At 38.4% G+C, this 27,767-nt stretch overlaps 25 non-coding genes across 25 annotated transcripts; all 25 read right to left on the reverse strand.

Moving 5' to 3' along the window:
- Positions 1-1,751: 1,751 nt before the first annotated feature.
- Positions 1,752-1,825, reverse strand: Trnat-agu (transfer RNA threonine (anticodon AGU)). The gene has a single exon. It is a non-coding gene; the product is annotated as a tRNA-Thr (tRNA).
- A 590-nt stretch (positions 1,826-2,415) lies between these two features.
- Positions 2,416-2,489, reverse strand: Trnat-agu (transfer RNA threonine (anticodon AGU)). The gene has a single exon. It is a non-coding gene; the product is annotated as a tRNA-Thr (tRNA).
- Positions 2,490-3,078: 589 nt separating this feature from the next.
- Trnat-agu (transfer RNA threonine (anticodon AGU)) lies at positions 3,079-3,152 on the reverse strand. Its single transcript has one exon. It is a non-coding gene; the product is annotated as a tRNA-Thr (tRNA).
- Positions 3,153-5,730: 2,578 nt separating this feature from the next.
- Trnat-agu (transfer RNA threonine (anticodon AGU)) lies at positions 5,731-5,804 on the reverse strand. Its single transcript has one exon. It is a non-coding gene; the product is annotated as a tRNA-Thr (tRNA).
- A 589-nt stretch (positions 5,805-6,393) lies between these two features.
- On the reverse strand, positions 6,394-6,467 carry Trnat-agu (transfer RNA threonine (anticodon AGU)). Its single transcript has one exon. It is a non-coding gene; the product is annotated as a tRNA-Thr (tRNA).
- A 589-nt stretch (positions 6,468-7,056) lies between these two features.
- Trnat-agu (transfer RNA threonine (anticodon AGU)) lies at positions 7,057-7,130 on the reverse strand. The gene has a single exon. It is a non-coding gene; the product is annotated as a tRNA-Thr (tRNA).
- Positions 7,131-7,719: 589 nt separating this feature from the next.
- Positions 7,720-7,793, reverse strand: Trnat-agu (transfer RNA threonine (anticodon AGU)). The gene has a single exon. It is a non-coding gene; the product is annotated as a tRNA-Thr (tRNA).
- A 589-nt stretch (positions 7,794-8,382) lies between these two features.
- Trnat-agu (transfer RNA threonine (anticodon AGU)) lies at positions 8,383-8,456 on the reverse strand. The gene has a single exon. It is a non-coding gene; the product is annotated as a tRNA-Thr (tRNA).
- Positions 8,457-9,045: 589 nt separating this feature from the next.
- Trnat-agu (transfer RNA threonine (anticodon AGU)) lies at positions 9,046-9,119 on the reverse strand. The gene has a single exon. It is a non-coding gene; the product is annotated as a tRNA-Thr (tRNA).
- A 589-nt stretch (positions 9,120-9,708) lies between these two features.
- Positions 9,709-9,782, reverse strand: Trnat-agu (transfer RNA threonine (anticodon AGU)). Its single transcript has one exon. It is a non-coding gene; the product is annotated as a tRNA-Thr (tRNA).
- A 589-nt stretch (positions 9,783-10,371) lies between these two features.
- Trnat-agu (transfer RNA threonine (anticodon AGU)) lies at positions 10,372-10,445 on the reverse strand. The gene has a single exon. It is a non-coding gene; the product is annotated as a tRNA-Thr (tRNA).
- A 1,250-nt stretch (positions 10,446-11,695) lies between these two features.
- Trnat-agu (transfer RNA threonine (anticodon AGU)) lies at positions 11,696-11,769 on the reverse strand. The gene has a single exon. It is a non-coding gene; the product is annotated as a tRNA-Thr (tRNA).
- Positions 11,770-13,021: 1,252 nt separating this feature from the next.
- On the reverse strand, positions 13,022-13,095 carry Trnat-agu (transfer RNA threonine (anticodon AGU)). The gene has a single exon. It is a non-coding gene; the product is annotated as a tRNA-Thr (tRNA).
- Positions 13,096-13,684: 589 nt separating this feature from the next.
- On the reverse strand, positions 13,685-13,758 carry Trnat-agu (transfer RNA threonine (anticodon AGU)). Its single transcript has one exon. It is a non-coding gene; the product is annotated as a tRNA-Thr (tRNA).
- Positions 13,759-14,347: 589 nt separating this feature from the next.
- On the reverse strand, positions 14,348-14,421 carry Trnat-agu (transfer RNA threonine (anticodon AGU)). Its single transcript has one exon. It is a non-coding gene; the product is annotated as a tRNA-Thr (tRNA).
- Positions 14,422-15,010: 589 nt separating this feature from the next.
- Trnat-agu (transfer RNA threonine (anticodon AGU)) lies at positions 15,011-15,084 on the reverse strand. Its single transcript has one exon. It is a non-coding gene; the product is annotated as a tRNA-Thr (tRNA).
- A 589-nt stretch (positions 15,085-15,673) lies between these two features.
- Trnat-agu (transfer RNA threonine (anticodon AGU)) lies at positions 15,674-15,747 on the reverse strand. Its single transcript has one exon. It is a non-coding gene; the product is annotated as a tRNA-Thr (tRNA).
- A 589-nt stretch (positions 15,748-16,336) lies between these two features.
- Positions 16,337-16,410, reverse strand: Trnat-agu (transfer RNA threonine (anticodon AGU)). Its single transcript has one exon. It is a non-coding gene; the product is annotated as a tRNA-Thr (tRNA).
- A 1,250-nt stretch (positions 16,411-17,660) lies between these two features.
- Trnat-agu (transfer RNA threonine (anticodon AGU)) lies at positions 17,661-17,734 on the reverse strand. The gene has a single exon. It is a non-coding gene; the product is annotated as a tRNA-Thr (tRNA).
- A 1,250-nt stretch (positions 17,735-18,984) lies between these two features.
- On the reverse strand, positions 18,985-19,058 carry Trnat-agu (transfer RNA threonine (anticodon AGU)). The gene has a single exon. It is a non-coding gene; the product is annotated as a tRNA-Thr (tRNA).
- A 1,252-nt stretch (positions 19,059-20,310) lies between these two features.
- On the reverse strand, positions 20,311-20,384 carry Trnat-agu (transfer RNA threonine (anticodon AGU)). The gene has a single exon. It is a non-coding gene; the product is annotated as a tRNA-Thr (tRNA).
- A 1,915-nt stretch (positions 20,385-22,299) lies between these two features.
- Trnat-agu (transfer RNA threonine (anticodon AGU)) lies at positions 22,300-22,373 on the reverse strand. Its single transcript has one exon. It is a non-coding gene; the product is annotated as a tRNA-Thr (tRNA).
- Positions 22,374-24,951: 2,578 nt separating this feature from the next.
- Trnat-agu (transfer RNA threonine (anticodon AGU)) lies at positions 24,952-25,025 on the reverse strand. Its single transcript has one exon. It is a non-coding gene; the product is annotated as a tRNA-Thr (tRNA).
- A 589-nt stretch (positions 25,026-25,614) lies between these two features.
- On the reverse strand, positions 25,615-25,688 carry Trnat-agu (transfer RNA threonine (anticodon AGU)). The gene has a single exon. It is a non-coding gene; the product is annotated as a tRNA-Thr (tRNA).
- Positions 25,689-26,940: 1,252 nt separating this feature from the next.
- On the reverse strand, positions 26,941-27,014 carry Trnat-agu (transfer RNA threonine (anticodon AGU)). The gene has a single exon. It is a non-coding gene; the product is annotated as a tRNA-Thr (tRNA).
- Positions 27,015-27,767: the final 753 nt, after the last annotated feature.

Consider the following 27,767-nt stretch of genomic DNA (forward strand, 5'->3'; position numbering starts at 1 on the left):
ACAATAATAACAGCAAATCTTACATGTGAAATGAAAATTGAACTTTGCAAAAGAAATTAATAAACACAAGTGGTAGCCTTTGTGAAAAAAGGAAGACTCCAGGGGGAGTCGAACCCTCGACCTTCTGCTTACTAGGCAGACGCTCTAACCAACTGAGCTATAGAGCCGATAGGATGGACAAACTACAATAGTCAGTACTTCATTTATGTTTGAGCTATCTTCAGAGTGAGTCTGAAAGAATAATCGTTAATGTCTCTTTGGAGAAGTGTGACATGCGATTCCTAAAATACCCATTTTACACAAACGCAGATATCAGTCTGATGTTATTGAATACAATAACAGCAAATTCTAAATGTGAAATGAAATTGAACTCAGCAAAATGAAGTGATAAACACAAGTGGTAGCCTATGTGAAAAAAAAGAGGAAGACTCCAGTGGGAGTCGAACCCTCGACCTTCTGCTTACTAGGCAGACGCTCTAACCAACTGAGCTATAGAACCAATGGGATAGACCAAGTTACTATAGTCTATACTCCATTTATGTTTCACCTATCTTTAGAACGAGTGTGAAAGAATAATCGTTTATGTCTATTTGGGAAACTGTGACATGGGATTCCAATCATATCCATTTTTACACAAGCTCCGGTATCAGTCTAATGTTGTTGACAATAAAAACAGCAAATCTTACATGTGAAATGTAAATTGAACTTTGCAAAAGAAATTGATAAACACAAGTGGTAGCCTTTGTGAAAAAAAGAAGGCTCCAGGGGGAGTCGAATCCTCGACCTTCTGCTTACTAGGCAGACGCTCTAACCAACTGAGCTATAGAGCCGATAGGATGGACAAACTACAATAGTCAGTACTTCATTTATGTTTGAGCTATCTTCAGAGTGAGTCTGAAAGAATAATCGTTAATGTCTCTTTGGAGAAGTGTGACATGCGATTCCTAAAATACCCATTTTACACAAACGTAGATATCAGTCTGATGTTATTGAATACAATAACAGCAAATTCTAAATGTGAAATGAAATTGAACTCAGCAAAATGAAGTGATAAACACAAGTGGTAGCCTATGTGAAAAAAAAGAGGAAGGCTCCAGTGGGAGTCGAACCCTCGACCTTCTGCTTACTAGGCAGACGCTCTAACCAACTGAGCTATAGAGCCAATGGGATAGACCAAGTTACAATAGTCTATACTCCATTTATGTTTCACCTACCTTTAGAACGAGTGTGAAAGAATAATCGTTTATGTCTATTTGGGAAACTGTGACATGCGATTCCAATCATATCCATTTTTACACAAGCTCCGGTATCAGTCTAATGTTGTTGACAATAATAACAGCAAATCTTACATGTGAAATGTAAATTGAACTTTGCAAAAGAAATTGATAAACACAAGTGGTAGCCTTTGTGAAAAAAAGAAGGCTCCAGGGGGAGTCGAATCCTCGACCTTGTGCTTACTAGGCAGACGCTCTAACCAACTGAGCTATAGAGCCGATAGGATGGACAAACTACAATAGTCAGTACTTCATTTATGTTTGAGCTATCTTCAGAGTGAGTCTGAAAGAATAATCGTTAATGTCTCTTTGGAGAAGTGTGACATGCGATTCCTAAAATACCCATTTTACACAAACGCAGATATCAGTCTGATGTTATTGAATACAATAACAGCAAATTCTAAATGTGAAATGAAATTGAACTCAGCAAAATGAAGTGATAAACACAAGTGGTAGCCTATGTGAAAAAAAAGAGGAAGGCTCCAGGGGGAGTCGAACCCTCGACCTTCTGCTTACTAGGCAGACGCTCTAACCAACTGAGCTATAGAGCCCATGGGATAGACCAAGTTACAATAGTCTATACTCCATTTATGTTTCACCTATCTTTAGAACGAGTGTGAAAGAATAATCGTTTATGTCTATTTGGGAAACTGTGACATGCGATTCCAATCATATCCATTTTTACACAAGCTCCGGTATCAGTCTAATGTTGTTGACAATAATAACAGCAAATCTTACATGTGAAATGTAAATTGAACTTTCCAAAAGAAATTGATAAACACAAGTGGTAGCCTTTGTGAAAAAAAGGAAGGCTCCAGGGGGAGTCGAATCCTCGACCTTCTGCTTACTAGGCAGACGCTCTAACCAACTGAGCTATAGAGCCGATAGGATGGACAAACTACAATAGTCAGTACTTCATTTATGTTTGAGCTATCTTCAGAGTGAGTCTGAAAGAATAATCGTTAATGTCTCTTTGGAGAAGTGTGACATGCGATTCCTAAAATACCCATTTTACACAAACGCAGATATCAGTCTGATGTTATTGAATACAATAACAGCAAATTCTAAATGTGAAATGAAATTGAACTCAGCAAAATGAAGTGATAAACACAAGTGGTAGCCTATGTGAAAAAAAAGAGGAAGGCTCCAGGGGGAGTCGAACCCTCGACCTTCTGCTTACTAGGCAGACGCTCTAACCAACTGAGCTATAGAGCCCATGGGATAGACCAAGTTACAATAGTCTATACTCCATTTATGTTTCACCTATCTTTAGAACGAGTGTGAAAGAATAATCGTTTATGTCTATTTGGGAAACTGTGACATGCGATTCCAATCATATCCATTTTTACACAAGCTCCGGTATCAGTCTAATGTTGTTGACAATAATAACAGCAAATCTTACATGTGAAATGTAAATTGAACTTTGCAAAAGAAATTGATAAACACAAGTGGTAGCCTTTGTGAAAAAATGAAGGCTCCAGGGGGAGTCGAATCCTCGACCTTCTGCTTACTAGGCAGACGCTCTAACCAACTGAGCTATAGAGCCGATAGGATGGACAAACTACAATAGTCAGTACTTCATTTATGTTTGAGCTATCTTCAGAGTGAGTCTGAAAGAATAATCGTTAATGTCTCTTTGGAGAAGTGTGACATGCGATTCCTAAAATACCCATTTTACACAAACGCAGATATCAGTCTGATGTTATTGAATACAATAACAGCAAATTCTAAATGTGAAATGAAATTGAACTCAGCAAAATGAAGTGATAAACACAAGTGGTAGCCTATGTGAAAAAAAAGAGGAAGGCTCCAGGGGGAGTCGAACCCTCGACCTTCTGCTTACTAGGCAGACGCTCTAACCAACTGAGCTATAGAGCCAATGGGATAGACCAAGTTACAATAGTCTATACTCCATTTATGTTTCACCTACCTTTAGAACGAGTGTGAAAGAATAATCGTTTATGTCTATTTGGGAAACTGTGACATGCGATTCCAATCATATCCATTTTTACACAAGCTCCGGTATCAGTCTAATGTTGTTGACAATAATAACAGCAAATCTTACATGTGAAATGTAAATTGAACTTTCCAAAAGAAATTGATAAACACAAGTGGTAGCCTTTGTGAAAAAAAGAAGGCTCCAGGGGGAGTCGAATCCTCGACCTTCTGCTTACTAGGCAGACGCTCTAACCAACTGAGCTATAGAGCCGATAGGATGGACAAACTACAATAGTCAGTACTTCATTTATGTTTGAGCTATCTTCAGAGTGAGTCTGAAAGAATAATCGTTAATGTCTCTTTGGAGAAGTGTGACATGCGATTCCTAAAATACCCATTTTACACAAACGCAGATATCAGTCTGATGTTATTGAATACAATAACAGCAAATTCTAAATGTGAAATGAAATTGAACTCAGCAAAATGAAGTGATAAACACAAGTGGTAGCCTATGTGAAAAAAAAGAGGAAGGCTCCAGGGGGTGTCGAACCCTCGACCTTCTGCTTACTAGGCAGACGCTCTAACCAACTGAGCTATAGAGCCAATGGGATAGACCAAGTTACAATAGTCTATACTCCATTTATGTTTCACCTACCTTTAGAACGAGTGTGAAAGAATAATCGTTTATGTCTATTTGGGAAACTGTGACATGCGATTCCAATCATATCCATTTTTACACAAGCTCCGGTATCAGTCTAATGTTGTTGACAATAATAACAGCAAATCTTACATGTGAAATGAAAATTGAACTTTGCAAAAGAAATTGATAAACACAAGTGGTAGCCTTTGTGAAAAAAGGAAGACTCCAGGGGGAGTCGAACCCTCGACCTTCTGCTTACTAGGCAGACGCTCTAACCAACTGAGCTATAGAGCCGATAGGATGGACAAACTACAATAGTCAGTACTTCATTTATGTTTGAGCTATCTTCAGAGTGAGTCTGAAAGAATAATCGTTAATGTCTCTTTGGAGAAGTGTGACATGCGATTCCTAAAATACCCATTTTACACAAACGCAGATATCAGTCTGATGTTATTGAATACAATAACAGCAAATTCTAAATGTGAAATGAAATTGAACTCAGCAAAATGAAGTGATAAACACAAGTGGTAGCCTATGTGAAAAAAAAGAGGAAGGCTCCAGTGGGAGTCGAACCCTCGACCTTCTGCTTACTAGGCAGACGCTCTAACCAACTGAGCTATAGAACCAATGGGATAGACCAAGTTACAATAGTCTATACTCCATTTATGTTTCACCTATCTTTAGAACGAGTGTGAAAGAATAATCGTTTATGTCTATTTGGGAAACTGTGACATGGGATTCCAATCATATCCATTTTTACACAAGCTCCGGTATCAGTCTAATGTTGTTGACAATAATAACAGCAAATCTTACATGTGAAATGTAAATTGAACTTTGCAAAAGAAATTGATAAACACAAGTGGTAGCCTTTGTGAAAAAAAGAAGGCTCCAGGGGGAGTCGAATCCTCGACCTTCTGCTTACTAGGCAGACGCTCTAACCAACTGAGCTATAGAGCCGATAGGATGGACAAACTACAATAGTCAGTACTTCATTTATGTTTGAGCTATCTTCAGAGTGAGTCTGAAAGAATAATCGTTAATGTCTCTTTGGAGAAGTGTGACATGCGATTCCTAAAATACCCATTTTACACAAACGCAGATATCAGTCTGATGTTATTGAATACAATAACAGCAAATTCTAAATGTGAAATGAAATTGAACTCAGCAAAATGAAGTGATAAACACAAGTGGTAGCCTATGTGAAAAAAAAGAGGAAGGCTCCAGTGGGAGTCGAACCCTCGACCTTCTGCTTACTAGGCAGACGCTCTAACCAACTGAGCTATAGAGCCAATGGGATAGACCAAGTTACAATAGTCTATACTCCATTTATGTTTCACCTACCTTTAGAACGAGTGTGAAAGAATAATCGTTTATGTCTATTTGGGAAACTGTGACATGCGATTCCAATCATATCCATTTTTACACAAGCTCCGGTATCAGTCTAATGTTGTTGACAATAATAACAGCAAATCTTACATGTGAAATGTAAATTGAACTTTGCAAAAGAAATTGATAAACACAAGTGGTAGCCTTTGTGAAAAAAAGAAGGCTCCAGGGGGAGTCGAATCCTCGACCTTCTGCTTACTAGGCAGACGCTCTAACCAACTGAGCTATAGAGCCGATAGGATGGACAAACTACAATAGTCAGTACTTCATTTATGTTTGAGCTATCTTCAGAGTGAGTCTGAAAGAATAATCGTTAATGTCTCTTTGGAGAAGTGTGACATGCGATTCCTAAAATACCCATTTTACACAAACGCAGATATCAGTCTGATGTTATTGAATACAATAACAGCAAATTCTAAATGTGAAATGAAATTGAACTCAGCAAAATGAAGTGATAAACACAAGTGGTAGCCTATGTGAAAAAAAAGAGGAAGGCTCCAGGGGGAGTCGAACCCTCGACCTTCTGCTTACTAGGCAGACGCTCTAACCAACTGAGCTATAGAGCCCATGGGGTGGACCAAGTTACAATAGTCTATACTCCATTTATGTTTCACCTATCTTTAGAACGAGTGTGAAAGAATAATCGTTTATGTCTATTTGGGAAACTGTGACATGCGATTCCAATCATATCCATTTTTACACAAGCTCCGGTATCAGTCTAATGTTGTTGACAATAATAACAGCAAATCTTACATGTGAAATGTAAATTGAACTTTGCAAAAGAAATTGATAAACACAAGTGGTAGCCTTTGTGAAAAAAAGAAGGCTCCAGGGGGAGTCGAATCCTCGACCTTCTGCTTACTAGGCAGACGCTCTAACCAACTGAGCTATAGAGCCGATAGGATGGACAAACTACACTAGTCAGTACTTCATTTATGTTTGAGCTATCTTCAGAGTGAGTCTGAAAGAATAATCGTTAATGTCTCTTTGGAGAAGTGTGACATGCGATTCCTAAAATACCCATTTTACACAAACGCAGATATCAGTCTGATGTTATTGAATACAATAACAGCAAATTCTAAATGTGAAATGAAATTGAACTCAGCAAAATGAAGTGATAAACACAAGTGGTAGCCTATGTGAAAAAAAAGAGGAAGGCTCCAGGGGGAGTCGAACCCTCGACCTTCTGCTTACTAGGCAGACGCTCTAACCAACTGAGCTATAGAGCCCATGGGATAGACCAAGTTACAATAGTCTATACTCCATTTATGTTTCACCTATCTTTAGAACGAGTGTGAAAGAATAATCGTTTATGTCTATTTGGGAAACTGTGACATGCGATTCCAATCATATCCATTTTTACACAAGCTCCGGTATCAGTCTAATGTTGTTGACAATAAAAACAGCAAATCTTACATGTGAAATGTAAATTGAACTTTGCAAAAGAAATTGATAAACACAAGTGGTAGCCTTTGTGAAAAAATGAAGGCTCCAGGGGGAGTCGAATCCTCGACCTTCTGCTTACTAGGCAGACGCTCTAACCAACTGAGCTATAGAGCCGATAGGATGGACAAACTACAATAGTCAGTACTTCATTTATGTTTGAGCTATCTTCAGAGTGAGTCTGAAAGAATAATCGTTAATGTCTCTTTGGAGAAGTGTGACATGCGATTCCTAAAATACCCATTTTACACAAACGCAGATATCAGTCTGATGTTATTGAATACAATAACAGCAAATTCTAAATGTGAAATGAAATTGAACTCAGCAAAATGAAGTGATAAACACAAGTGGTAGCCTATATGAGAAAAAAGAGGAAGGCTCCAGGGGGAGTCGAACCCTCGACCTTCTGCTTACTAGGCAGACGCTCTAACCAACTGAGCTATAGAGCCCATGGGATAGACCAAGTTGCAATAGTCTATACTCCATTTATGTTTCACCTATCTTTAGAACGAGTGTGAAAGAATAATCGTTTATGTCTATTTGGGAAACTGTGACATGCGATTCCAATCATATCCATTTTTACACAAGCTCCGGTATCAGTCTAATGTTGTTGACAATAAAAACAGCAAATCTTACATGTGAAATGTAAATTGAACTTTGCAAAAGAAATTGATAAACACAAGTGGTAGCCTTTGTGAAAAAATGAAGGCTCCAGGGGGAGTCGAATCCTCGACCTTCTGCTTACTAGGCAGACGCTCTAACCAACTGAGCTATAGAGCCGATAGGATGGACAAACTACAATAGTCAGTACTTCATTTATGTTTGAGCTATCTTCAGAGTGAGTCTGAAAGAATAATCGTTAATGTCTCTTTGGAGAAGTGTGACATGCGATTCCTAAAATACCCATTTTACACAAACGCAGATATCAGTCTGATGTTATTGAATACAATAACAGCAAATTCTAAATGTGAAATGAAATTGAACTCAGCAAAATGAAGTGATAAACACAAGTGGTAGCCTATGTGAAAAAAAAGAGGAAGGCTCCAGGGGGAGTCGAACCCTCGACCTTCTGCTTACTAGGCAGACGCTCTAACCAACTGAGCTATAGAGCCAATGGGATAGACCAAGTTACAATAGTCTATACTCCATTTATGTTTCACCTACCTTTAGAACGAGTGTGAAAGAATAATCGTTTATGTCTATTTGGGAAACTGTGACATGCGATTCCAATCATATCCATTTTTACACAAGCTCCGGTATCAGTCTAATGTTGTTGACAATAAAAACAGCAAATCTTACATGTGAAATGTAAATTGAACTTTGCAAAAGAAATTGATAAACACAAGTGGTAGCCTTTGTGAAAAAAAGAAGGCTCCAGGGGGAGTCGAATCCTCGACCTTCTGCTTACTAGGCAGACGCTCTAACCAACTGAGCTATAGAGCCGATAGGATGGACAAACTACAATAGTCAGTACTTCATTTATGTTTGAGCTATCTTCAGAGTGAGTCTGAAAGAATAATCGTTAATGTCTCTTTGGAGAAGTGTGACATGCGATTCCTAAAATACCCATTTTACACAAACGCAGATATCAGTCTGATGTTATTGAATACAATAACAGCAAATTCTAAATGTGAAATGAAATTGAACTCAGCAAAATGAAGTGATAAACACAAGTGGTAGCCTATGTGAAAAAAAAGAGGAAGGCTCCAGGGGGAGTCGAACCCTCGACCTTCTGCTTACTAGGCAGACGCTCTAACCAACTGAGCTATAGAGCCAATGGGATAGACCAAGTTACAATAGTCTATACTCCATTTATGTTTCACCTACCTTTAGAACGAGTGTGAAAGAATAATCGTTTATGTCTATTTGGGAAACTGTGACATGCGATTCCAATCATATCCATTTTTACACAAGCTCCGGTATCAGTCTAATGTTGTTGACAATAATAACAGCAAATCTTACATGTGAAATGTAAATTGAACTTTCCAAAAGAAATTGATAAACACAAGTGGTAGCCTTTGTGAAAAAAAGAAGGCTCCAGGGGGAGTCGAATCCTCGACCTTCTGCTTACTAGGCAGACGCTCTAACCAACTGAGCTATAGAGCCGATAGGATGGACAAACTACAATAGTCAGTACTTCATTTATGTTTGAGCTATCTTCAGAGTGAGTCTGAAAGAATAATCGTTAATGTCTCTTTGGAGAAGTGTGACATGCGATTCCTAAAATACCCATTTTACACAAACGCAGATATCAGTCTGATGTCATTGAATACAATAACAGCAAATTCTAAATGTGAAATGAAATTGAACTCAGCAAAATGAAGTGATAAACACAAGTGGTAGCCTATGTGAAAAAAAAGAGGAAGGCTCCAGGGGGAGTCGAACCCTCGACCTTCTGCTTACTAGGCAGACGCTCTAACCAACTGAGCTATAGAGCCAATGGGATAGACCAAGTTGCAATAGTCTATACTCCATTTATGTTTCACCTACCTTTAGAACGAGTGTGAAAGAATAATCGTTTATGTCTATTTGGGAAACTGTGACATGCGATTCCAATCATATCCATTTTTACACAAGCTCCGGTATCAGTCTAATGTTGTTGACAATAATAACAGCAAATCTTACATGTGAAATGTAAATTGAACTTTCCAAAAGAAATTGATAAACACAAGTGGTAGCCTTTGTGAAAAAAAGAAGGCTCCAGGGGGAGTCGAATCCTCGACCTTCTGCTTACTAGGCAGACGCTCTAACCAACTGAGCTATAGAGCCGATAGGATGGACAAACTACAATAGTCAGTACTTCATTTATGTTTGAGCTATCTTCAGAGTGAGTCTGAAAGAATAATCGTTAATGTCTCTTTGGAGAAGTGTGACATGCGATTCCTAAAATACCCATTTTACACAAACGCAGATATCAGTCTGATGTTATTGAATACAATAACAGCAAATTCTAAATGTGAAATGAAATTGAACTCAGCAAAATGAAGTGATAAACACAAGTGGTAGCCTATGTGAAAAAAAAGAGGAAGGCTCCAGGGGGAGTCGAACCCTCGACCTTCTGCTTACTAGGCAGACGCTCTAACCAACTGAGCTATAGAGCCCATGGGGTGGACCAAGTTACAATAGTCTATACTCCATTTATGTTTCACCTATCTTTAGAACGAGTGTGAAAGAATAATCGTTTATGTCTATTTGGGAAACTGTGACATGCGATTCCAATCATATCCATTTTTACACAAGCTCCGGTATCAGTCTAATGTTGTTGACAATAATAACAGCAAATCTTACATGTGAAATGTAAATTGAACTTTGCAAAAGAAATTGATAAACACAAGTGGTAGCCTTTGTGAAAAAAAGAAGGCTCCAGGGGGAGTCGAATCCTCGACCTTCTGCTTACTAGGCAGACGCTCTAACCAACTGAGCTATAGAGCCGATAGGATGGACAAACTACAATAGTCAGTACTTCATTTATGTTTGAGCTATCTTCAGAGTGAGTCTGAAAGAATAATCGTTAATGTCTCTTTGGAGAAGTGTGACATGCGATTCCTAAAATACCCATTTTACACAAACGCAGATATCAGTCTGATGTTATTGAATACAATAACAGCAAATTCTAAATGTGAAATGAAATTGAACTCAGCAAAATGAAGTGATAAACACAAGTGGTAGCCTATGTGAAAAAAAAGAGGAAGGCTCCAGGGGGAGTCGAACCCTCGACCTTCTGCTTACTAGGCAGACGCTCTAACCAACTGAGCTATAGAGCCCATGGGATAGACCAAGTTACAATAGTCTATACTCCATTTATGTTTCACCTATCTTTAGAACGAGTGTGAAAGAATAATCGTTTATGTCTATTTGGGAAACTGTGACATGCGATTCCAATCATATCCATTTTTACACAAGCTCCGGTATCAGTCTAATGTTGTTTTCAATAAAAACAGCAAATCTTACATGTGAAATGTAAATTGAACTTTGCAAAAGAAATTGATAAACACAAGTGGTAGCCTTTGTGAAAAAAAGAAGGCTCCAGGGGGAGTCGAATCCTCGACCTTCTGCTTACTAGGCAGACGCTCTAACCAACTGAGCTATAGAGCCGATAGGATGGACAAACTACAATAGTCAGTACTTCATTTATGTTTGAGCTATCTTCAGAGTGAGTCTGAAAGAATAATCGTTAATGTCTCTTTGGAGAAGTGTGACATGCGATTCCTAAAATACCCATTTTACACAAACGCAGATATCAGTCTGATGTTATTGAATACAATAACAGCAAATTCTAAATGTGAAATGAAATTGAACTCAGCAAAATGAAGTGATAAACACAAGTGGTAGCCTATGTGAAAAAAAAGAGGAAGGCTCCAGGGGGAGTCGAACCCTCGACCTTCTGCTTACTAGGCAGACGCTCTAACCAACTGAGCTATAAAACCAATGGAATAGACCAAGTTGCAATTCTATACTCCATTTATGTTTCACCTATCTTTAGAACGAGTGTGAAAGAATAATCGTTTATGTCTATTTGGGAAACTGTGACATGCGATTCCAATCATATCCATTTTTACACAAGCTCCGGTATCAGTCTAATGTTGTTGACAATAATAACAGCAAATCTTACATGTGAAATGTAAATTGAACTTTGCAAAAGAAATTGATAAACACAAGTGGTAGCCTTTGTGAAAAAAAGAAGGCTCCAGGGGGAGTCGAATCCTCGACCTTCTGCTTACTAGGCAGACGCTCTAACCAACTGAGCTATAGAGCCGATGGGATGGACAAACTACAATAGTCAGTACTTCATTTATGTTTGAGCTATCTTCAGAGTGAGTCTGAAAGAATAATCGTTAATGTCTCTTTGGAGAAGTGTGACATGCGATTCCTAAAATGCCCATTTTACGCAAACGCAGATATCAGTCTGATGTTATTGAATACAATAACAGCAAATTCTAAATGTGAAATGAAATTGAACTCAGCAAAATGAAGTGATAAACACAAGTGGTAGCCTATGTGAAAAAAAAGAGGAAGGCTCCAGGGGGAGTCGAACCCTCGACCTTCTGCTTACTAGGCAGACGCTCTAACCAACTGAGCTATAGAGCCCATGGGATGGACCAAGTTACAATAGTCTATACTCCATTTATGTTTCACCTATCTTTAGAACGAGTGTGAAAGAATAATCGTTTATGTCTATTTGGGAAACTGTGACATGCGATTCCAATCATATCCATTTTTACACAAGCTCCGGTATCAGTCTAATGTTGTTGACAATAATAACAGCAAATCTTACATGTGAAATGTAAATTGAACTTTGCAAAAGAAATTGATAAACACAAGTGGTAGCCTTTGTGAAAAAAAGAAGGCTCCAGGGGGAGTCGAATCCTCGACCTTCTGCTTACTAGGCAGACGCTCCAACCAACTGAGCTATAGAGCCGATAGGATGGACAAACTACAATAGTCAGTACTTCATTTATGTTTGAGCTATCTTCAGAGTGAGTCTGAAAGAATAATCGTTAATGTCTCTTTGGAGAAGTGTGACATGCGATTCCTAAAATACCCATTTTACACAAACGCAGATATCAGTCTGATGTTATTGAATACAATAACAGCAAATTCTAAATGTGAAATGAAATTGAACTCAGCAAAATGAAGTGATAAACACAAGTGGTAGCCTATGTGAAAAAAAAGAGGAAGGCTCCAGTGGGAGTCGAACCCTCGACCTTCTGCTTACTAGGCAGACGCTCTAACCAACTGAGCTATAGAGCCAATGGGATAGACCAAGTTACAATAGTCTATACTCCATTTATGTTTCACCTATCTTTAGAACGAGTGTGAAAGAATAATCGTTTATGTCTATTTGGGAAACTGTGACATGCGATTCCAATCATATCCATTTTTACACAAGCTCCGGTATCAGTCTAATGTTGTTGACAATAATAACAGCAAATCTTACATGTGAAATGTAAATTGAACTTTGCAAAAGAAATTGATAAACACAAGTGGTAGCCTTTGTGAAAAAAAGAAGGCTCCAGGGGGAGTCGAATCCTCGACCTTCTGCTTACTAGGCAGACGCTCTAACCAACTGAGCTATAGAGCCGATAGGATGGACAAACTACAATAGTCAGTACTTCATTTATGTTTGAGCTATCTTCAGAGTGAGTCTGAAAGAATAATCGTTAATGTCTCTTTGGAGAAGTGTGACATGCGATTCCTAAAATACCCATTTTACACAAACGCAGATATCAGTCTGATGTTATTGAATACAATAACAGCAAATTCTAAATGTGAAATGAAATTGAACTCAGCAAAATGAAGTGATAAACACAAGTGGTAGCCTATGTGAAAAAAAAGAGGAAGGCTCCAGGGGGAGTCGAACCCTCGACCTTCTGCTTACTAGGCAGACGCTCTAACCAACTGAGCTATAGAGCCAATGGGATAGACCAAGTTACAATATTCTATACTCCATTTATGTTTCACCTATCTTTAGAACGAGTGTGAAAGAATAATCGTTTATGTCTATTTGGGAAACTGTGACATGCGATTCCAATCATATCCATTTTTACACAAGCTCCGGTATCAGTCTAATGTTGTTGACAATAATAACAGCAAATCTTACATGTGAAATGTAAATTGAACTTTGCAAAAGAAATTGATAAACACAAGTGGTAGCCTTTGTGAAAAAAAGAAGGCTCCAGGGGGAGTCGAATCCTCGACCTTCTGCTTACTAGGCAGACGCTCCAACCAACTGAGCTATAGAGCCGATAGGATGGACAAACTACAATAGTCAGTACTTCATTTATGTTTGAGCTATCTTCAGAGTGAGTCTGAAAGAATAATCGTTAATGTCTCTTTGGAGAAGTGTGACATGCGATTCCTAAAATACCCATTTTACACAAACGCAGATATCAGTCTGATGTTATTGAATACAATAACAGCAAATTCTAAATGTGAAATGAAATTGAACTCAGCAAAATGAAGTGATAAACACAAGTGGTAGCCTATGTGAAAAAAAAGAGGAAGGCTCCAGGGGGAGTCGAACCCTCGACCTTCTGCTTACTAGGCAGACGCTCTAACCAACTGAGCTATAGAGCCAATGGGATAGACCAAGTTACAATATTCTATACTCCATTTATGTTTCACCTATCTTTAGAACGAGTGTGAAAGAATAATCGTTTATGTCTATTTGGGAAACTGTGACATGCGATTCCAATCATATCCATTTTAACACAAGCTCCGGTATCAGTCTAATGTTGTTGACAATAATAACAGCAAATCTTACATGTGAAATGAAAATTGAACTTTGCAAAAGAAATTAATAAACACAAGTGGTAGCCTTTGTGAAAAAAAGAAGACTCCAGGGGGAGTCGAACCCTCGACCTTCTGGTTACTAGGCAGACGCTCTAACCAACTGAGCTATAGAGCCGATAGGATGGACAAACTACAATAGTCAGTACTTCATTTATGTTTGAGCTATCTTCAGAGTGAGTCTGAAAGAATAATCGTTAATGTCTCTTTGGAGAAGTGTGACATGCGATTCCTAAAATACCCATTTTACACAAACGCAGATATCAGTCTGATGTTATTGAATACAATAACAGCAAATTCTAAATGTGAAATGAAATTGAACTCAGCAAAATGAAGTGATAAACACAAGTGGTAGCCTATGTGAAAAAAAAGAGGAAGGCTCCAGGGGGAGTCGAACCCTCGACCTTCTGCTTACTAGGCAGACGCTCTAACCAACTGAGCTATAGAGCCAATGGGATAGACCAAGTTACAATAGTCTATACTCCATTTATGTTTCACCTACCTTTAGAACGAGTGTGAAAGAATAATCGTTTATGTCTATTTGGGAAACTGTGACATGCGATTCCAATCATATCCATTTTTACACAAGCTCCGGTATCAGTCTAATGTTGTTGACAATAATAACAGCAAATCTTACATGTGAAATGTAAATTGAACTTTGCAAAAGAAATTGATAAACACAAGTGGTAGCCTTTGTGAAAAAAAGAAGGCTCCAGGGGGAGTCGAATCCTCGACCTTCTTCTTACTAGGCAGACGCTCCAACCAACTGAGCTATAGAGCCGATAGGATGGACAAACTACAATAGTCAGTACTTCATTTATGTTTGAGCTATCTTCAGAGTGAGTCTGAAAGAATAATCGTTAATGTCTCTTTGGAGAAGTGTGACATGCGATTCCTAAAATACCCATTTTACACAAACGCAGATATCAGTCTGATGTTATTGAATACAATAACAGCAAATTCTAAATGTGAAATGAAATTGAACTCAGCAAAATGAAGTGATAAACACAAGTGGTAGCCTATGTGAAAAAAAAGAGGAAGGCTCCAGGGGGAGTCGAACCCTCGACCTTCTGCTTACTAGGCAGACGCTCTAACCAACTGAGCTATAGAGCCAATGGGATAGACCAAGTTACAATATTCTATACTCCATTTATGTTTCACCTATCTTTAGAACGAGTGTGAAAGAATAATCGTTTATGTCTATTTGGGAAACTGTGACATGCGATTCCAATCATATCCATTTTTACACAAGCTCCGGTATCAGTCTAATGTTGTTGACAATAATAACAGCAAATCTTACATGTGAAATGAAAATTGAACTTTGCAAAAGAAATTAATAAACACAAGTGGTAGCCTTTGTGAAAAAAAAAAGACTCCAGGGGGAGTCGAACCCTCGACCTTCTCGTTACTAGGCAGACGCTCTAACCAACTGAGCTATAGAGCCGATAGGATGGACAAACTACAATAGTCAGTACTTCATTTATGTTTGAGCTATCTTCAGAGTGAGTCTGAAAGAATAATCGTTAATGTCTCTTTGGAGAAGTGTGACATGCGATTCCTAAAATACCCATTTTACACAAACGCAGATATCAGTCTGATGTTATTGAATACAATAACAGCAAATTCTAAATGTGAAATGAAATTGAACTCAGCAAAATGAAGTGATAAACACAAGTGGTAGCCTATGTGAAAAAAAAGAGGAAGGCTCCAGGGGGAGTCGAACCCTCGACCTTCTGCTTACTAGGCAGACGCTCTAACCAACTGAGCTATAGAGCCAATGGGATAGACCAAGTTACAATAGTCTATACTCCATTTATGTTTCACCTACCTTTAGAACGAGTGTGAAAGAATAATCGTTTATGTCTATTTGGGAAACTGTGACATGCGATTCCAATCATATCCATTTTTACACAAGCTCCGGTATCAGTCTAATGTTGTTGACAATAATAACAGCAAATCTTACATGTGAAATGTAAATTGAACTTTCCAAAAGAAATTGATAAACACAAGTGGTAGCCTTTGTGAAAAAAAGAAGGCTCCAGGGGGAGTCGAATCCTCGACCTTCTGCTTACTAGGCAGACGCTCTAACCAACTGAGCTATAGAGCCGATAGGATGGACAAACTACAATAGTCAGTACTTCATTTATGTTTGAGCTATCTTCAGAGTGAGTCTGAAAGAATAATCGTTAATGTCTCTTTGGAGAAGTGTGACATGCGATTCCTAAAATACCCATTTTACACAAACGCAGATATCAGTCTGATGTTATTGAATACAATAACAGCAAATTCTAAATGTGAAATGAAATTGAACTCAGCAAAATGAAGTGATAAACACAAGTGGTAGCCTATGTGAAAAAAAAGAGGAAGGCTCCAGGGGGAGTCGAACCCTCGACCTTCTGCTTACTAGGCAGACGCTCTAACCAACTGAGCTATAGAGCCCATGGGGTGGACCAAGTTACAATAGTCTATACTCCATTTATGTTTCACCTATCTTTAGAACGAGTGTGAAAGAATAATCGTTTATGTCTATTTGGGAAACTGTGACATGCGATTCCAATCATATCCATTTTTACACAAGCTCCGGTATCAGTCTAATGTTGTTGACAATAATAACAGCAAATCTTACATGTGAAATGTAAATTGAACTTTGCAAAAGAAATTGATAAACACAAGTGGTAGCCTTTGTGAAAAAAAGAAGGCTCCAGGGGGAGTCGAATCCTCGACCTTCTGCTTACTAGGCAGACGCTCTAACCAACTGAGCTATAGAGCCGATAGGATGGACAAACTACAATAGTCAGTACTTCATTTATGTTTGAGCTATCTTCAGAGTGAGTCTGAAAGAATAATCGTTAATGTCTCTTTGGAGAAGTGTGACATGCGATTCCTAAAATACCCATTTTACACAAACGCAGATATCAGTCTGATGTTATTGAATACAATAACAGCAAATTCTAAATGTGAAATGAAATTGAACTCAGCAAAATGAAGTGATAAACACAAGTGGTAGCCTATGTGAAAAAAAAGAGGAAGGCTCCAGGGGGAGTCGAACCTTCGACCTTCTGCTTACTAGGCAGACGCTCTAACCAACTGAGCTATAAAACCAATGGAATAGACCAAGTTGCAATTCTATACTCCATTTATGTTTCACCTATCTTTAGAACGAGTGTGAAAGAATAATCGTTTATGTCTATTTGGGAAACTGTGACATGCGATTCCAATCATATCCATTTTTACACAAGCTCCGGTATCAGTCTAATGTTGTTGACAATAATAACAGCAAATCTTACATGTGAAATGTAAATTGAACTTTGCAAAAGAAATTGATAAACACAAGTGGTAGCCTTTGTGAAAAAAAGAAGGCTCCAGGGGGAGTCGAATCCTCGACCTTCTGCTTACTAGGCAGACGCTCTAACCAACTGAGCTATAGAGCCGATGGGATGGACAAACTACAATAGTCAGTACTTCATTTATGTTTGAGCTATCTTCAGAGTGAGTCTGAAAGAATAATCGTTAATGTCTCTTTGGAGAAGTGTGACATGCGATTCCTAAAATGCCCATTTTACACAAACGCAGATATCAGTCTGATGTTATTGAATACAATAACAGCAAATTCTAAATGTGAAATGAAATTGAACTCAGCAAAATGAAGTGATAAACACAAGTGGTAGCCTATGTGAAAAAAAAGAGGAAGGCTCCAGGGGGAGTCGAACCCTCGACCTTCTGCTTACTAGGCAGACGCTCTAACCAACTGAGCTATAGAGCCCATGGGATGGACCAAGTTGCAATAGTCTATACTCCATTTATGTTTCACCTATCTTTAGAACGAGTGTGAAAGAATAATCGTTTATGTCTATTTGGGAAACTGTGACATGCGATTCCAATCATATCCATTTTTACACAAGCTCCGGTATCAGTCTAATGTTGTTGACAATAATAACAGCAAATCTTACATGTGAAATGTAAATTGAACTTTGCAAAAGAAATTGATAAACACAAGTGGTAGCCTTTGTGAAAAAAAGAAGGCTCCAGGGGGAGTCGAATCCTCGACCTTGTGCTTACTAGGCAGACGCTCCAACCAACTGAGCTATAGAGCCGATAGGATGGACAAACTACAATAGTCAGTACTTCATTTATGTTTGAGCTATCTTCAGAGTGAGTCTGAAAGAATAATCGTTAATGTCTCTTTGGAGAAGTGTGACATGCGATTCCTAAAATACCCATTTTACACAAACGCAGATATCAGTCTGATGTTATTGAATACAATAACAGCAAATTCTAAATGTGAAATGAAATTGAACTCAGCAAAATGAAGTGATAAACACAAGTGGTAGCCTATGTGAAAAAAAAGAGGAAGGCTCCAGGGGGAGTCGAACCTTCGACCTTCTGCTTACTAGGCAGACGCTCTAACCAACTGAGCTATAAAACCAATGGAATAGACCAAGTTGCAATTCTATACTCCATTTATGTTTCACCTATCTTTAGAACGAGTGTGAAAGAATAATCGTTTATGTCTATTTGGGAAACTGTGACATGCGATTCCAATCATATCCATTTTTACACAAGCTCCGGTATCAGTCTAATGTTGTTGACAATAATAACAGCAAATCTTACATGTGAAATGTAAATTGAACTTTGCAAAAGAAATTGATAAACACAAGTGGTAGCCTTTGTGAAAAAAAGAAGGCTCCAGGGGGAGTCGAATCCTCGACCTTCTGCTTACTAGGCAGACGCTCTAACCAACTGAGCTATAGAGCCGATGGGATGGACAAACTACAATAGTCAGTACTTCATTTATGTTTGAGCTATCTTCAGAGTGAGTCTGAAAGAATAATCGTTAATGTCTCTTTGGAGAAGTGTGACATGCGATTCCTAAAATGCCCATTTTACACAAACGCAGATATCAGTCTGATGTTATTGAATACAATAACAGCAAATTCTAAATGTGAAATGAAATTGAACTCAGCAAAATGAAGTGATAAACACAAGTGGTAGCCTATGTGAAAAAAAAGAGGAAGGCTCCAGGGGGAGTCGAACCCTCGACCTTCTGCTTACTAGGCAGACGCTCTAACCAACTGAGCTATAGAGCCCATGGGATGGACCAAGTTGCAATAGTCTATACTCCATTTATGTTTCACCTATCTTTAGAACGAGTGTGAAAGAATAATCGTTTATGTCTATTTGGGAAACTGTGACATGCGATTCCAATCATATCCATTTTTACACAAGCTCCGGTATCAGTCTAATGTTGTTGACAATAATAACAGCAAATCTTACATGTGAAATGTAAATTGAACTTTGCAAAAGAAATTGATAAACACAAGTGGTAGCCTTTGTGAAAAAAAGAAGGCTCCAGGGGGAGTCGAATCCTCGACCTTGTGCTTACTAGGCAGACGCTCCAACCAACTGAGCTATAGAGCCGATAGGATGGACAAACTACAATAGTCAGTACTTCATTTATGTTTGAGCTATCTTCAGAGTGAGTCTGAAAGAATAATCGTTAATGTCTCTTTGGAGAAGTGTGACATGCGATTCCTAAAATACCCATTTTACACAAACGCAGATATCAGTCTGATGTTATTGAATACAATAACAGCAAATTCTAAATGTGAAATGAAATTGAACTCAGCAAAATGAAGTGATAAACACAAGTGGTAGCCTATGTGAAAAAAAAGAGGAAGGCTCCAGTGGGAGTCGAACCCTCGACCTTCTGCTTACTAGGCAGACGCTCTAACCAACTGAGCTATAGAGCCAATGGGATAGACCAAGTTACAATAGTCTATACTCCATTTATGTTTCACCTATCTTTAGAACGAGTGTGAAAGAATAATCGTTTATGTCTATTTGGGAAACTGTGACATGCGATTCCAATCATATCCATTTTTACACAAGCTCCGGTATCAGTCTAATGTTGTTGACAATAATAACAGCAAATCTTACATGTGAAATGTAAATTGAACTTTGCAAAAGAAATTGATAAACACAAGTGGTAGCCTTTGTGAAAAAAAGAAGGCTCCAGGGGGAGTCGAATCCTCGACCTTCTGCTTACTAGGCAGACGCTCTAACCAACTGAGCTATAGAGCCGATAGGATGGACAAACTACACTAGTCAGTACTTCATTTATGTTTGAGCTATCTTCAGAGTGAGTCTGAAAGAATAATCGTTAATGTCTCTTTGGAGAAGTGTGACATGCGATTCCTAAAATACCCATTTTACACAAACGCAGATATCAGTCTGATGTTATTGAATACAATAACAGCAAATTCTAAATGTGAAATGAAATTGAACTCAGCAAAATGAAGTGATAAACACAAGTGGTAGCCTATGTGAAAAAAAAGAGGAAGGCTCCAGGGGGAGTCGAACCCTCGACCTTCTGCTTACTAGGCAGACGCTCTAACCAACTGAGCTATAGAGCCAATGGGATAGACCAAGTTACAATATTCTATACTCCATTTATGTTTCACCTATCTTTAGAACGAGTGTGAAAGAATAATCGTTTATGTCTATTTGGGAAACTGTGACATGCGATTCCAATCATATCCATTTTTACACAAGCTCCGGTATCAGTCTAATGTTGTTGACAATAATAACAGCAAATCTTACATGTGAAATGAAAATTGAACTTTGCAAAAGAAATTAATAAACACAAGTGGTAGCCTTTGTGAAAAAAAGAAGACTCCAGGGGGAGTCGAACCCTCGACCTTCTGCTTACTAGGCAGACGCTCTAACCAACTGAGCTATAGAGCCGATAGGATGGACAAACTACAATAGTCAGTACTTCATTTATGTTTGAGCTATCTTCAGAGTGAGTCTGAAAGAATAATCGTTAATGTCTCTTTGGAGAAGTGTGACATGCGATTCCTAAAATACCCATTTTACACAAACGCAGATATCAGTCTGATGTTATTGAATACAATAACAGCAAATTCTAAATGTGAAATGAAATTGAACTCAGCAAAATGAAGTGATAAACACAAGTGGTAGCCTATGTGAAAAAAAAGAGGAAGGCTCCAGTGGGAGTCGAACCCTCGACCTTCTGCTTACTAGGCAGACGCTCTAACCAACTGAGCTATAGAACCAATGGGATAGACCAAGTTACAATAGTCTATACTCCATTTATGTTTCACCTATCTTTAGAACGAGTGTGAAAGAATAATCGTTTATGTCTATTTGGGAAACTGTGACATGCGATTCCAATCATATCCATTTTTACACAAGCTCCGGTATCAGTCTAATGTTGTTGACAATAATAACAGCAAATCTTAAATGTGAAATGTAAATTGAACTTTGCAAAAGAAATTGATAAACACAAGTGGTAGCCTTTGTGAAAAAAAGAAGACTCCAGGGGGAGTTGAACCCTCGACCTTCTGCTTACTAGGCAGACGCTCTAACCAACTGAGCTATAGAGCCGATAGGATGGACAAACTACACTAGTCAGTACTTCATTTATGTTTGAGCTATCTTCAGAGTGAGTCTGAAAGAATAATCGTTAATGTCTCTTTGGAGAAGTGTGACATGCGATTCCTAAAATACCCATTTTACACAAACGCAGATATCAGTCTGATGTTATTGAATACAATAACAGCAAATTCTAAATGTGAAATGAAATTGAACTCAGCAAAATGAAGTGATAAACACAAGTGGTAGCTTATGTGAAAAAAAAGAGGAAGGCTCCAGTGGGAGTCGAACCCTCGACCTTCTGCTTACTAGGCAGACGCTCTAACCAACTGAGCTATAGAGCCCATGGGATGGACCAAGTTACAATAGTCTATACTCCATTTATGTTTCACCTATCTTTAGAACGAGTGTGAAAGAATAATCGTTTATGTCTATTTGGGAAACTGTGACATGCGATTCCAATCATATCCATTTTTACACAAGCTCCGGTATCAGTCTAATGTTGTTGACAATAATAACAGCAAATCTTACATGTGAAATGTAAATTGAACTTTGCAAAAGAAATTGATAAACACAAGTGGTAGCCTTTGTGAAAAAAAGAAGGCTCCAGGGGGAGTCGAATCCTCTACCTTCTGCATACTAGGCAGACGCTCTAACCAACTGAGCTATAGAGCCGATAGGATGGACAAACTACAATAGTCAGTACTTCATTTATGTTTGAGCTATCTTCAGAGTGAGTCTGAAAGAATAATCGTTATTGTCTCTTTGTAGAAGTGTGACATGCGATTCCTAAAATACCCATTTTACACAAACGCAGATATCAGTCTGATGTTATTGAATACAATAACAGCAAATTCTAAATGTGAAATGAAATTGAACTCAGCAAAATGAAGTGATAAACACAAGTGGTAGCCTATGTGAAAAAAAAGAGGAAGGCTCCAGGGGGAGTCGAACCCTCGACCTTCTGCTTACTAGGCAGACGCTCTAACCAACTGAGCTATAGAGCCCATGGGATGGACCAAGTTACAATAGTCTATACTCCATTTATGTTTCACCTATCTTTAGAACGAGTGTGAAAGAATAATCGTTTATGTCTATTTGGGAAACTGTGACATGCGATTCCAATCATATCCATTTTTACACAAGCTCCGGTATCAGTCTAATGTTGTTGACAATAATAACAGCAAATCTTACATGTGAAATGTAAATTGAACTTTGCAAAAGAAATTGATAAACACAAGTGGTAGCCTTTGTGAAAAAAAGAAGGCTCCAGGGGGAGTCGAATCCTCGACCTTCTGCTTACTAGGCAGACGCTCTAACCAACTGAGCTATAGAGCCGATAGGATGGACAAACTACAATAGTCAGTACTTCATTTATGTTTGAGCTATCTTCAGAGTGAGTCTGAAAGAATAATCGTTAATGTCTCTTTGGAGAAGTGTGACATGCGATTCCTAAAATGCCCATTTTACACAAACGCAGATATCAGTCTGATGTTATTGAATACAATAACAGCAAATTCTAAATGTGAAATGAAATTGAACTCAGCAAAATGAAGTGATAAACACAAGTGGTAGCCTATGTGAAAAAAAAGAGTTAGGCTCCAGTGGGAGTCGAACCCTCGACCTTCTGCTTACTAGGCAGACGCTCTAACCAACTGAGCTATAGAGCCCATGGGATGGACCAAGTTACAATAGTCTATACTCCATTTATGTTTCACCTATCTTTAGAACGAGTGTGAAAGAATAATCGTTTATGTCTATTTGGGAAACTGTGACATGCGATTCCAATCATATCCATTTTTACACAAGCTCCGGTATCAGTCTAATGTTGTTGACAATAATAACAGCAAATCTTACATGTGAAATGTAAATTGAACTTTGCAAAAGAAATTGATAAACACAAGTGGTAGCCTTTGTGAAAAAAAGAAGGCTCCAGGGGGAGTCGAATCCTCGACCTTCTGCTTACTAGGCAGACGCTCTAACCAACTGAGCTATAGAGCCGATAGGATGGACAAACTACAATAGTCAGTACTTCATTTATGTTTGAGCTATCTTCAGAGTGAGTCTGAAAGAATAATCGTTAATGTCTCTTTGGAGAAGTGTGACATGCGATTCCTAAAATGCCCATTTTACACAAACGCAGATATCAGTCTGATGTTATTGAATACAATAACAGCAAATTCTAAATGTGAAATGAAATTGAACTCAGCAAAATGAAGTGATAAACACAAGTGGTAGCCTATGTGAAAAAAAAGAGGAAGGCTCCAGTGGGAGTCGAACCCTCGACCTTCTGCTTACTAGGCAGACGCTCTAACCAACTGAGCTATAGAGCCCATGGGATGGACCAAGTTACAATAGTCTATACTCCATTTATGTTTCACCTATCTTTAGAACGAGTGTGAAAGAATAATCGTTTATGTCTATTTGGGAAACTGTGACATGCGATTCCAATCATATCCATTTTTACACAAGCTCCGGTATCAGTCTAATGTTGTTGACAATAATAACAGCAAATCTTACATGTGAAATGTAAATTGAACTTTGCAAAAGAAATTGATAAACACAAGTGGTAGCCTTTGTGAAAAAAAGAAGGCTCCAGGGGGAGTCGAATCCTCGACCTTCTGCATACTAGGCAGACGCTCTAACCAACTGAGCTATAGAGCCGATAGGATGGACAAACTACAATAGTCAGTACTTCATTTATGTTTGAGCTATCTTCAGAGTGAGTCTGAAAGAATAATCGTTATTGTCTCTTTGGAGAAGTGTGACATGCGATTCCTAAAATACCCATTTTACACAAACGCAGATATCAGTCTGATCTTATTGAATACAATAACAGCAAATTCTAAATGTGAAATGAAATTGAACTCAGCAAAATGAAGTGATAAACACAAGTGGTAGCCTATGTGAAAAAAAAGAGGAAGGCTCCAGTGGGAGTCGAACCCTCGACCTTCTGCTTACTAGGCAGACGCTCTAACCAACTGAGCTATAGAGCCCATGGGATGGACCAAGTTACAATAGTCTATACTCCATTTATGTTTCACCTATCTTTAGAACGAGTGTGAAAGAATAATCGTTTATGTCTATTTGGGAAACTGTGACATGCGATTCCAATCATATCCATTTTTACACAAGCTCCGGTATCAGTCTAATGTTGTTGACAATAATAACAGCAAATCTTACATGTGAAATGTAAATTGAACTTTGCAAAAGAAATTGATAAACACAAGTGGTAGCCTTTGTGAAAAAAAGAAGGCTCCAGGGGGAGTCGAATCCTCGACCTTCTGCATACTAGGCAGACGCTCTAACCAACTGAGCTATAGAGCCGATAGGATGGACAAACTACAATAGTCAGTACTTCATTTATGTTTGAGCTATCTTCAGAGTGAGTCTGAAAGAATAATCGTTATTGTCTCTTTGGAGAAGTGTGACATGCGATTCCTAAAATACCCATTTTACACAAACGCAGATATCAGTCTGATCTTATTGAATACAATAACAGCAAATTCTAAATGTGAAATGAAATTGAACTCAGCAAAATGAAGTGATAAACACAAGTGGTAGCCTATGTGAAAAAAAAGAGGAAGGCTCCAGGGGGAGTCGAACCCTCGACCTTCTGCTTACTAGGCAGACGCTCTAACCAACTGAGCTATAGAGCCCATGGGATGGACCAAGTTACAATAGTCTATACTCCATTTATGTTTCACCTATCTTTAGAACGAGTGTGAAAGAATAATCGTTTATGTCTATTTGGGAAACTGTGACATGCGATTCCAATCATATCCATTTTTACACAAGCTCCGGTATCAGTCTAATGTTGTTGACAATAATAACAGCAAATCTTACATGTGAAATGTAAATTGAACTTTGCAAAAGAAATTGATAAACACAAGTGGTAGCCTTTGTGAAAAAAAGAAGGCTCCAGGGGGAGTCGAATCCTCTACCTTCTGCATACTAGGCAGACGCTCTAACCAACTGAGCTATAGAGCCGATAGGATGGACAAACTACAATAGTCAGTACTTCATTTATGTTTGAGCTATCTTCAGAGTGAGTCTGAAAGAATAATCGTTAATGTCTCTTTGTAGAAGTGTGACATGCGATTCCTAAAATACCCATTTTACACAAACGCAGATATCAGTCTGATGTTATTGAATACAATAACAGCAAATTCTAAATGTGAAATGAAATTGAACTCAGCAAAATGAAGTGATAAACACAAGTGGTAGCCTATGTGAAAAAAAAGAGGAAGGCTCCAGGGGGAGTCGAACCCTCGACCTTCTGCTTACTAGGCAGACGCTCTAACCAACTGAGCTATAGAGCCCATGGGATGGACCACGTTACAATAGTCTATACTCCATTTATGTTTCACCTATCTTTAGAACGAGTGTGAAAGAATAATCGTTTATGTCTATTTGGGAAACTGTGACATGCGATTCCAATCATATCCATTTTTACACAAGCTCCGGTATCAGTCTAATGTTGTTGACAATAATAACAGCAAATCTTACATGTGAAATGTAAATTGAACTTTGCAAAAGAAATTGATAAACACAAGTGGTAGCCTTTGTGAAAAAAAGAAGGCTCCAGGGGGAGTCGAATCCTCGACCTTCTGCTTACTAGGCAGACGCTCTAACCAACTGAGCTATAGAGCCGATAGGATGGACAAACTACAATAGTCAGTACTTCATTTATGTTTGAGCTATCTTCAGAGTGAGTCTGAAAGAATAATCGTTAATGTCTCTTTGGAGAAGTGTGACATGCGATTCCTAAAATGCCCATTTTACACAAACGCAGATATCAGTCTGATGTTATTGAATACAATAACAGCAAATTCTAAATGTGAAATGAAATTGAACTCAGCAAAATGAAGTGATAAACACAAGTGGTAGCCTATGTGAAAAAACAGAGGAAGGCTCCAGTGGGAGTCGAACCCTCGACCTTCTGCTTACTAGGCAGACGCTCTAACCAACTGAGCTATAGAGCCCATGGGATGGACCAAGTTACAATAGTCTATACTCCATTTATGTTTCACCTATCTTTAGAACGAGTGTGAAAGAATAATCGTTTATGTCTATTTGGGAAACTGTGACATGCGATTCCAATCATATCCATTTTTACACAAGCTCCGGTATCAGTCTAATGTTGTTGACAATAATAACAGCAAATCTTACATGTGAAATGTAAATTGAACTTTGCAAAAGAAATTGATAAACACAAGTGGTAGCCTTTGTGAAAAAAAGAAGACTCCAGGGGGAGTCGAATCCTCGACCTTCTGCATACTAGGCAGACGCTCTAACCAACTGAGCTATAGAGCCGATAGGATGGACAAACTACAATAGTCAGTACTTCATTTATGTTTGAGCTATCTTCAGAGTGAGTCTGAAAGAATAATCGTTATTGTCTCTTTGGAGAAGTGTGACATGCGATTCCTAAAATACCCATTTTACACAAACGCAGATATCAGTCTGATGTTATTGAATACAATAACAGCAAATTCTAAATGTGAAATGAAATTGAACTCAGCAAAATGAAGTGATAAACACAAGTGGTAGCCTATGTGAAAAAAAAGAGGAAGGCTCCAGGGGGAGTCGAACCCTCGACCTTCTGCTTACTAGGCAGACGCTCTAACCAACTGAGCTATAGAGCCAATGGGATAGACCAAGTTACAATAGTCTATACTCCATTTATGTTTCACCTATCTTTAGAACGAGTGTGAAAGAATAATCGTTTATGTCTATTTGGGAAACTGTGACATGCGATTCCAATCATATCCATTTTTACACAAGCTCCGGTATCAGTCTAATGTTGTTGACAATAATAACAGCAAATCTTACATGTGAAATGTAAATTGAACTTTGCAAAAGAAATTGATAAACACAAGTGGTAGCCTTTGTGAAAAAATGAAGGCTCCAGGGGGAGTCGAATCCTCGACCTTCTGCTTACTAGGCAGACGCTCTAACCAACTGAGCTATAGAGCCGATAGGATGGACAAACTACACTAGTCAGTACTTCATTTATGTTTGAGCTATCTTCAGAGTGAGTCTGAAAGAATAATCGTTAATGTCTCTTTGGAGAAGTGTGACATGCGATTCCTAAAATACCCATTTTACACAAACGCAGATATCAGTCTGATGTTATTGAATACAATAACAGCAAATTCTAAATGTGAAATGAAATTGAACTCAGCAAAATGAAGTGATAAACACAAGTGGTAGCCTATGTGAAAAAAAAGAGGAAGGCTCCAGTGGGAGTCGAACCCTCGACCTTCTGCTTACTAGGCAGACGGTCTAACCAACTGAGCTATAGAGCCAATGGGATAGACCAAGTTACAATAGTCTATACTCCATTTATGTTTCACCTACCTTTAGAACGAGTGTGAAAGAATAATCGTTTATGTCTA

The sequence above is a fragment of the Haliotis asinina genome, chromosome 4 (genome assembly GCF_037392515.1).
Source record: "Haliotis asinina isolate JCU_RB_2024 chromosome 4, JCU_Hal_asi_v2, whole genome shotgun sequence".
NCBI classification, from domain to species: Eukaryota; Metazoa; Mollusca; class Gastropoda; order Lepetellida; family Haliotidae; genus Haliotis; species Haliotis asinina.